Source organism: Uloborus diversus, chromosome 6 (assembly GCF_026930045.1).
Source record: "Uloborus diversus isolate 005 chromosome 6, Udiv.v.3.1, whole genome shotgun sequence".
NCBI lineage: Eukaryota > Metazoa > Arthropoda > Arachnida > Araneae > Uloboridae > Uloborus > Uloborus diversus.
In genome coordinates, this window is record NC_072736.1 from 167,145,486 (window position 1) to 167,152,299 (window position 6,814).

Consider the following 6,814-nt stretch of genomic DNA (forward strand, 5'->3'; position numbering starts at 1 on the left):
CATGCTCATCGATGATGACTGGGGCACCTTAAATACATTGTGGTCATAAGTCCTGTGACCCAATACCTCTGGGGATGATGGGCCAGGAATGGTTTAGCTTCTGGTTTGGTTCCAAATTTTGATTATGTTGACATATGGTGCTTGTTAAAACCGGGGTTATCCATCAGCCTTAAATCGGCTAGCAATCACTACTCAGGCGCAGTTTACCCAATGATATTAGAAACAATTAAATTTACTAACTTATTTTTATATGTAAATTAAAGTTAATTTTTCAGCATGATGTCAAAAATGAGTAGTAGAATTTGAGACGTTCACCTCTTAGTTCTCTAGCAAAATTGTGGGAAAAAGCTTACGCAAAATGCTAAGATGTCACACATTCTCACATTTTTCTAAATGCCTCAGTGTGTTCCATTTCAAGTAAAAAAAAAAATATATAATTCAGATTTCATTTGTGACATCTTAAGTTCAGCAGTTATTTCTTTTTAAAGGTAAAATAAAAAATCTTGGATTAATTTTACCATTAAGAAAATACGTCTGGTTTTTAGAATGTTTTAGTCCCCCTCCTCGTAATAAAACAACTATCGGGGAGACAATGCAGGATAAGACAAATTTAAGCATCTTAGCTATGATTTAAAAAAGATTAAGTTATAAATTGCCATGCTTGCTTTCTCTTGTTCAAACATAAGTTTTTTTTTTACTTAAGCAAATTAACTCTGCTTTATTTTCGCATTTTGCGAAACCCTGCTATGCTACTATACCGTTTTCGTATATCACAATCCTCCTAGCAATGTGTCTGATGAAAAAAATGCCACCTAATCAAAAAGTCCCTTATGCTTCCCTTAAAAAGCTTCTGCTTTAGTGTGCAATTCAACCGACAAGAACCCCAACTTCAATATCCAAATGTTTTTTTTTTAATGTACAATTGCCAATAGCTAGCATTTTTTATTTGCTGAGAAAGTGCATTAATTTTTGTGGAAGATCATCTGCAACTGTAGGGCAAATACAAAACAAAATCTTAAGTGAAACGTTAACAATTTACTTGCAAGGATAACTCCAATTATCTGTGTTATAAACACATGTGAAATGCAATATGGATACTACATCTCCTTGATTTTTTTTTTTTTTTGTTCTTTGTAAGTAAAAATATCTGATTTACAAATTGATAATGAACTTTTGTTAAAATTTAGATGAAAATATTCCACTGAGCAATATATTAGTAGATGGGGTCATACAGGTACCCTTTGAAACTTTTTGTGTGCTGCTTAGCACGAGTTTTCCCTGCTTACGAAAACTTAACTCGTTAAATACCGCCCTTCTTTTTTTTTTTTCTTTAAATATTATACAATTGAACAGTCTTCATTAATTGTCAATGAATTTATCGAACATACTACACCCCTCCTCCTGAAAAAATAATCTATTTATTAAGTGGCCATGTTTTTTTTACTTGTTTCTTATAAAATCTACATTCAGTACACAACTTTCCCTCTTCCTCCCTGAAAAAAAGAACTTAAAATGACTTACTTAGAGCAATTCCAGCTCTGATTTTTGCTACATACAGTAAACTCCTAATCAAGAGTGGCTTGGTAACCAAGGTTGATAATCCAAATAGATAAAAAAACAATACTTAACGTATACATTAACTAAAAAAATTAACATATACCCATTAACTAAAAAAAATTAACTCTCTCACACTTTTAAATCATAACTAAAAACATCGCATGTACCAACTTTCAATATAAAAATACAGTAAAACCCCTCCTAATCAGGGTTGGCTTTCGGCCGGCAGAAACTAGTTTTTGCTGTGCCAGTGGCAGAAACTGGTTATAACAGGCAGGAAGTGGCAAAAAACTTAAGTGTCTTTAATAACTTTAACTTTACTTAACTTTTAAAGTAATTACTAAATGAGATATTCCTTTAAATAAACAGATATCAAGCTTAATTTCATCATTGTAAAAAATAAAATACTATGCTAGTGCCCTTGATTTAGTTCAAAAAGGGAACTTTTCAATTGTAGATGCTTGTAATATTTGGATTAATAACAAATGACAAAAATCAGATAAGTTTTTAGGCAAGAGGAGTGATACAGAACTAAAAACAGGAAATTACTGATTGTAATTTGCTCGCTTTATATGCTTCATTTAAATTGCTTGCATGAAATTTAGATGAAATTATTTGAATTGAAATTATCACGTGCTTCAAGAAGAAAGTGTCAGAATTTTACTTGCCAATATTAACCTAGATTTTGTACGTACCTAATGTCACGGCTTTGCAAAACAAATTGGCCGCATTTCTCGAAACTTATTTTTCCAGTCAAATTTTTACCACTTTCCCAATTACTAGATGGTGGACCAGTTTGAAAAAATAAACAGATGAAAGTTTCACAAATATTGCTTGTTTTTTGATGCATTGCCTGCTAGCTCTTCTGTTGCAAGAATAGTCTTAAGTTCCTCATTTGTGCACATTAAATTGAAAAAACTGTTTGGATTTTTGAAACTACCTTTTCTAAGAGGCAACTGCAGGGTCCAAACAATGTAACATTTGTTGCAATGTAACAATTGATTGCGCTTTAGTTAACAAATTAATTATTTTTTACATGTATTTTCTACTGTGACAATTAATTTTTTGTCATTTTGTGAGTTTTTGCTGCAAATGTGGCAGAAACTGGTTTTTGCCATGCCGGTTTTACGAGTGGTTTTAACCGCCTTGGCAGAAACTTGCCAACCCTGCTCCTAATGGACACCCCTCTTAATGCAAAAAATTTTTAATTCCTCAGTCCCAATACAAATAACATTATTAAACCCCTCCTGCGGACACCTCTCTTATTGTGAACAAAAAAATTTGTCCCGTTAGTATCCGCATTAGAGAAATTTTACCAGGGTTGGCAAAAACCCGGGTTTTTTAAAAAAGCCCATGGACCCAGGGTTTTTTTTAATAAAACCCAACTAAAGCTGGGTTTTTTAAAAGAAATGAGGGTTTTTTGTCTTTTTTTGGGGAAAATGTGGAGTACTTGTAACATATTGTAGCATAAGTATATGGGTAAAGTGCAAAAATTGTCTTGGGGTAAAAAAGCTGGAAAACTAGTTAAAATTCAGAGTTTTTTGAAGAAAAGTAAAAGACTACAAAACCCAAAAATGGTGAAGTTTCAGATTTTTTAGTTTCCATGATTACCAACAGTTAAGTCAAAGTTACTTCTCGCGTGATAAAATCTGTTGTTCGTTTTTAATTACTATGATTTTTTTTCTTGCATTTTACTTTATTCTATTTCATTTTGCTATGCAAAACTACTGTAGAACCTCAAGTAGTTTAAAAATCCCTTTTTAGTGAATTCCAGCTTAATCAAGACATTTCTTAGAACTTTATGTTGCCTATTTTTCTATTCCTGTGTACAGAGTAAGAAATATTAAACTTTTTCTTAAGATAATGAAAATACTGTACATCCTATTCTGTTTTGTGTCTGACCATTTGAGAAACCTGTTGATTTCTAAAAAATACACCTTGTTTATTCGAGATTTGTGACGTGTTGGTTTGCAGAAAATAATTCACATGAAAGCCTTTTAGCTAGAGTAGTTTCCTCTGTACAATCTACAAATATTGAGAAAATCAGACAGGACAGGACTAAGTCAAGATAATTTGAGTTATTTATTGACCAGTTAAAGAAAAAAGTTTAATATAATTATTTAAAATCTTTGAAGTATTTTTTTAATGCCGTCAAGAGTTATAAGAAATACTATTAAAGTTCAAAATTCATTTTTTATGTACATTGCTGTGGTAAAGAACAACTAAAAAATAAGTTTAAATTGTGAAAGTATTTAAATTAATCAATTTCTTAAAAAATTTCTCAGATAATTTAAAAAACCCAAAAGTGGGTAAAATAATGGGTTTTTCAAAAAAAAAAACCATTGGGTCCGATCCGGCCACCCTGAATTTTACTGTATATCTAACCAAGCTTTGATAACAATCATAAGCTTGGAAAAAAAAACAGAAAGACCCACGAATAATCCGACCATCGATAATTGGGAGTTTACTGTACATTTACTATCAGTTGAACCTTGCTCAATTTATAAAAAAAAACAAAGAAACCCTGCATTTTTCATCCTATTTTTTGAAGCCCTTGCTATATGAAAATTTTTGCACAGAAAAAGTTTCAATTGTTGTTTTTCCCTTTTCCTGGAAAGTATAAGAAGATTTCGAAAGAAAGTGCAGATTGTAGGAGTTGTGGTCCTTTTCTATGTGGTTACCCCACAGGATAGATTCTTGGAACTTCTTTTCGGAACAGATGCCAATATCGAGGACAGGGAGATCCTTTGTAGCTGATCAGCAGTCGGCAAAAAAATTTTAAAAAGGAGCAACAAGTTTCTTATATTTTTGCTTCTGTAACTGCAAAAACTTTAAAACAGATTGTGATCAAAACATAAGTTTTTGAGAAAAATCATGAAGGAAATCTTTAAAAAATGAAAAAAAAAGCAATTAATTTTTGTTATTTTAATAAGATTTCCACCTTTTCATGGTTTTTCTCAGAAACTTTTTTTTGATCACAACTGTATATTCATGCAATTTTGGGTGTTAGTAGCCCAACATTTAGAAAATCACTCTGAAACATTAAACATGTCGAGGCTGTATTGTATTTGCAATAACATTTCGCTCAGAAAATAGAGCAGTTTTCTTGTTCTGCAAACTGTACTGCATATGAAGAATTGAAAATTCGTTAAAAAAATAATTTTATTTCAAAGACAAATGCGAAATTATAATAAGTTACTGTGAATATATATTAGATTTTAATTCTCAGCGCAGGCCTGGATCTTCTGCCAGGTAGTAATTTTAATCAAGGCTCCGTTAACGATCCACAATAGGGAAGCAAACTGTCGGTTAGATTTCCGCACATCCCCACGTACATGGTTCTCTGTACATTTGCTTTAACAAAAAGCAACGTTTAATATATTCTAAAATGATGAACATAGGGTAAGTTACACTAGAGTTCTGCTAATTGAAAGTAACAAGAGATTAGACATTGTTTAACAAACAAGTCTGATCGCCTGGAAAAGTTAAACTATTTTATTAGAATCCATCCAAATGTTAGTTCCAAAATATCCAAAATTTTTGACTTGAGACAATGCACATAGTCCTAAAATGAAACCTTAAAAAAAAAAAAAGTTAGCTGATAGTAGCTATATCCTAAAATTAAAACATTTTAAAAACTGAATATTGAATTTGAATCAGCAGAACCCTAGCATAATCTTGGTCAAAATAAGTGCACAAACCAACTCATAACTCACTCCAACAGACTGTGGTGGTGATGCCACTTTTACATTTTTTTAACTTGTTTCAAATTTTATTCTTCGTGATCATGGTACATAATGAGCTCTCATTTTACACAATACTAATGTCTGATGTATGAATCCATCCAATCGCTGACCTTAAACTTAATTCTTACAACACATACATGTTCTGCATTAAAACTAAAATGGTGGAATATTTGAACATGAAACAAAATCTTACATACTGCCTTCAAACATTACTCATTGCTTAAATTGTCTTATGCCTTGATAGTAGGAATCTCAACAGCCAATAATACTGATCCACAACTTGATATAAGAATTAAACTTTAAATTTTTGTTTTTCCATAACATTTTCTAAAGCATATGAAATAAATCGATTCACGCAGTATACAAAAGTTGTTTGCAGAGTTCAATCATGAAAATTGCAGTAACACGTGCTTACATTTCTTCAAAAAAAAAAAAACCATCACCCCCAAAAAATTCTTCTTTAGTCAAAAAATCTTATAAATTTAAGTATAAAACTTCATACTATCAAAACAACATTTCTTCCAACCTGCTTACATTAAAACAAGCACAAAGCTTGCGACTTGAAAAAGGCAACGCCGTTTAGTCCGACTACAGATGAACCAACCATTTTTAGTCCTAATAGTTACAACTGGTACACAACCAGACGAGGAACAATGTATTGGCACAGAGCCATAAAAATAACCAAAATATATTCTTTTTTGCCTTTCTCACCCCTTTTAGATAAAACGTTCTCAAGATTTTTATAAAAATTTTAAAACGCCTATAAAAAGGCGTCTTAAGCAGCGATATCATAACACATGGGAAAATTAACTAAGCCTAATTTTGTAAATTTGCACCAGACAAATAGCATGCATATTTCAAGGTAAGCAAAACCATGACTTTACACTTTATTTGATGAAGAACATTTTATTCCACTCCAGCGGAATTGCCGCCCTCTGGGCAGTCTCGGCTGATATGTCCTGTGTCGCCGCAAGAATAACATTTGCGTTCTTCGCGATCTCTGTATCCTCCAGGACAGTCACGGGACACATGGCCAGATTTCCCGCACTGGTAGCATGTTATCTTGCGCTCGTCTTGGTCGCAATCCCGGCTAATATGACCAGATTTACCACAGGTGTAGCAAGTCTTATCAGATTCTCGGCATTCTCGAGCAAAATGCCCGCTTCGTCCGCAGTTGAAGCACGAGGCCCTGGGTGAAGAGCGGGAGTCGCCACGATCTCCACCACGGTATCCACCGCCGCCGCCGCCACCACCGCGGCCACGATAGCCTCCTCCGCTTCGTGAATCCGCCATAGGACATTCACGGGCAAAATGTCCGGTCTTGTGACATTTATAACATTCGCTTGAGTTCATTTTTACTTGAAACAAAAGTAACGGTTACCTTTTTTCTAAATCAACAGCACGAGGCCCAAGCACTTCTCCCACGTCAACTTCTTGTCCACCGTGGCGGTACTGCGTACTTTTCTGGTTCTATCCGGTTTCTGTAACCGACGCGGTTCTTTCCCGCCTTG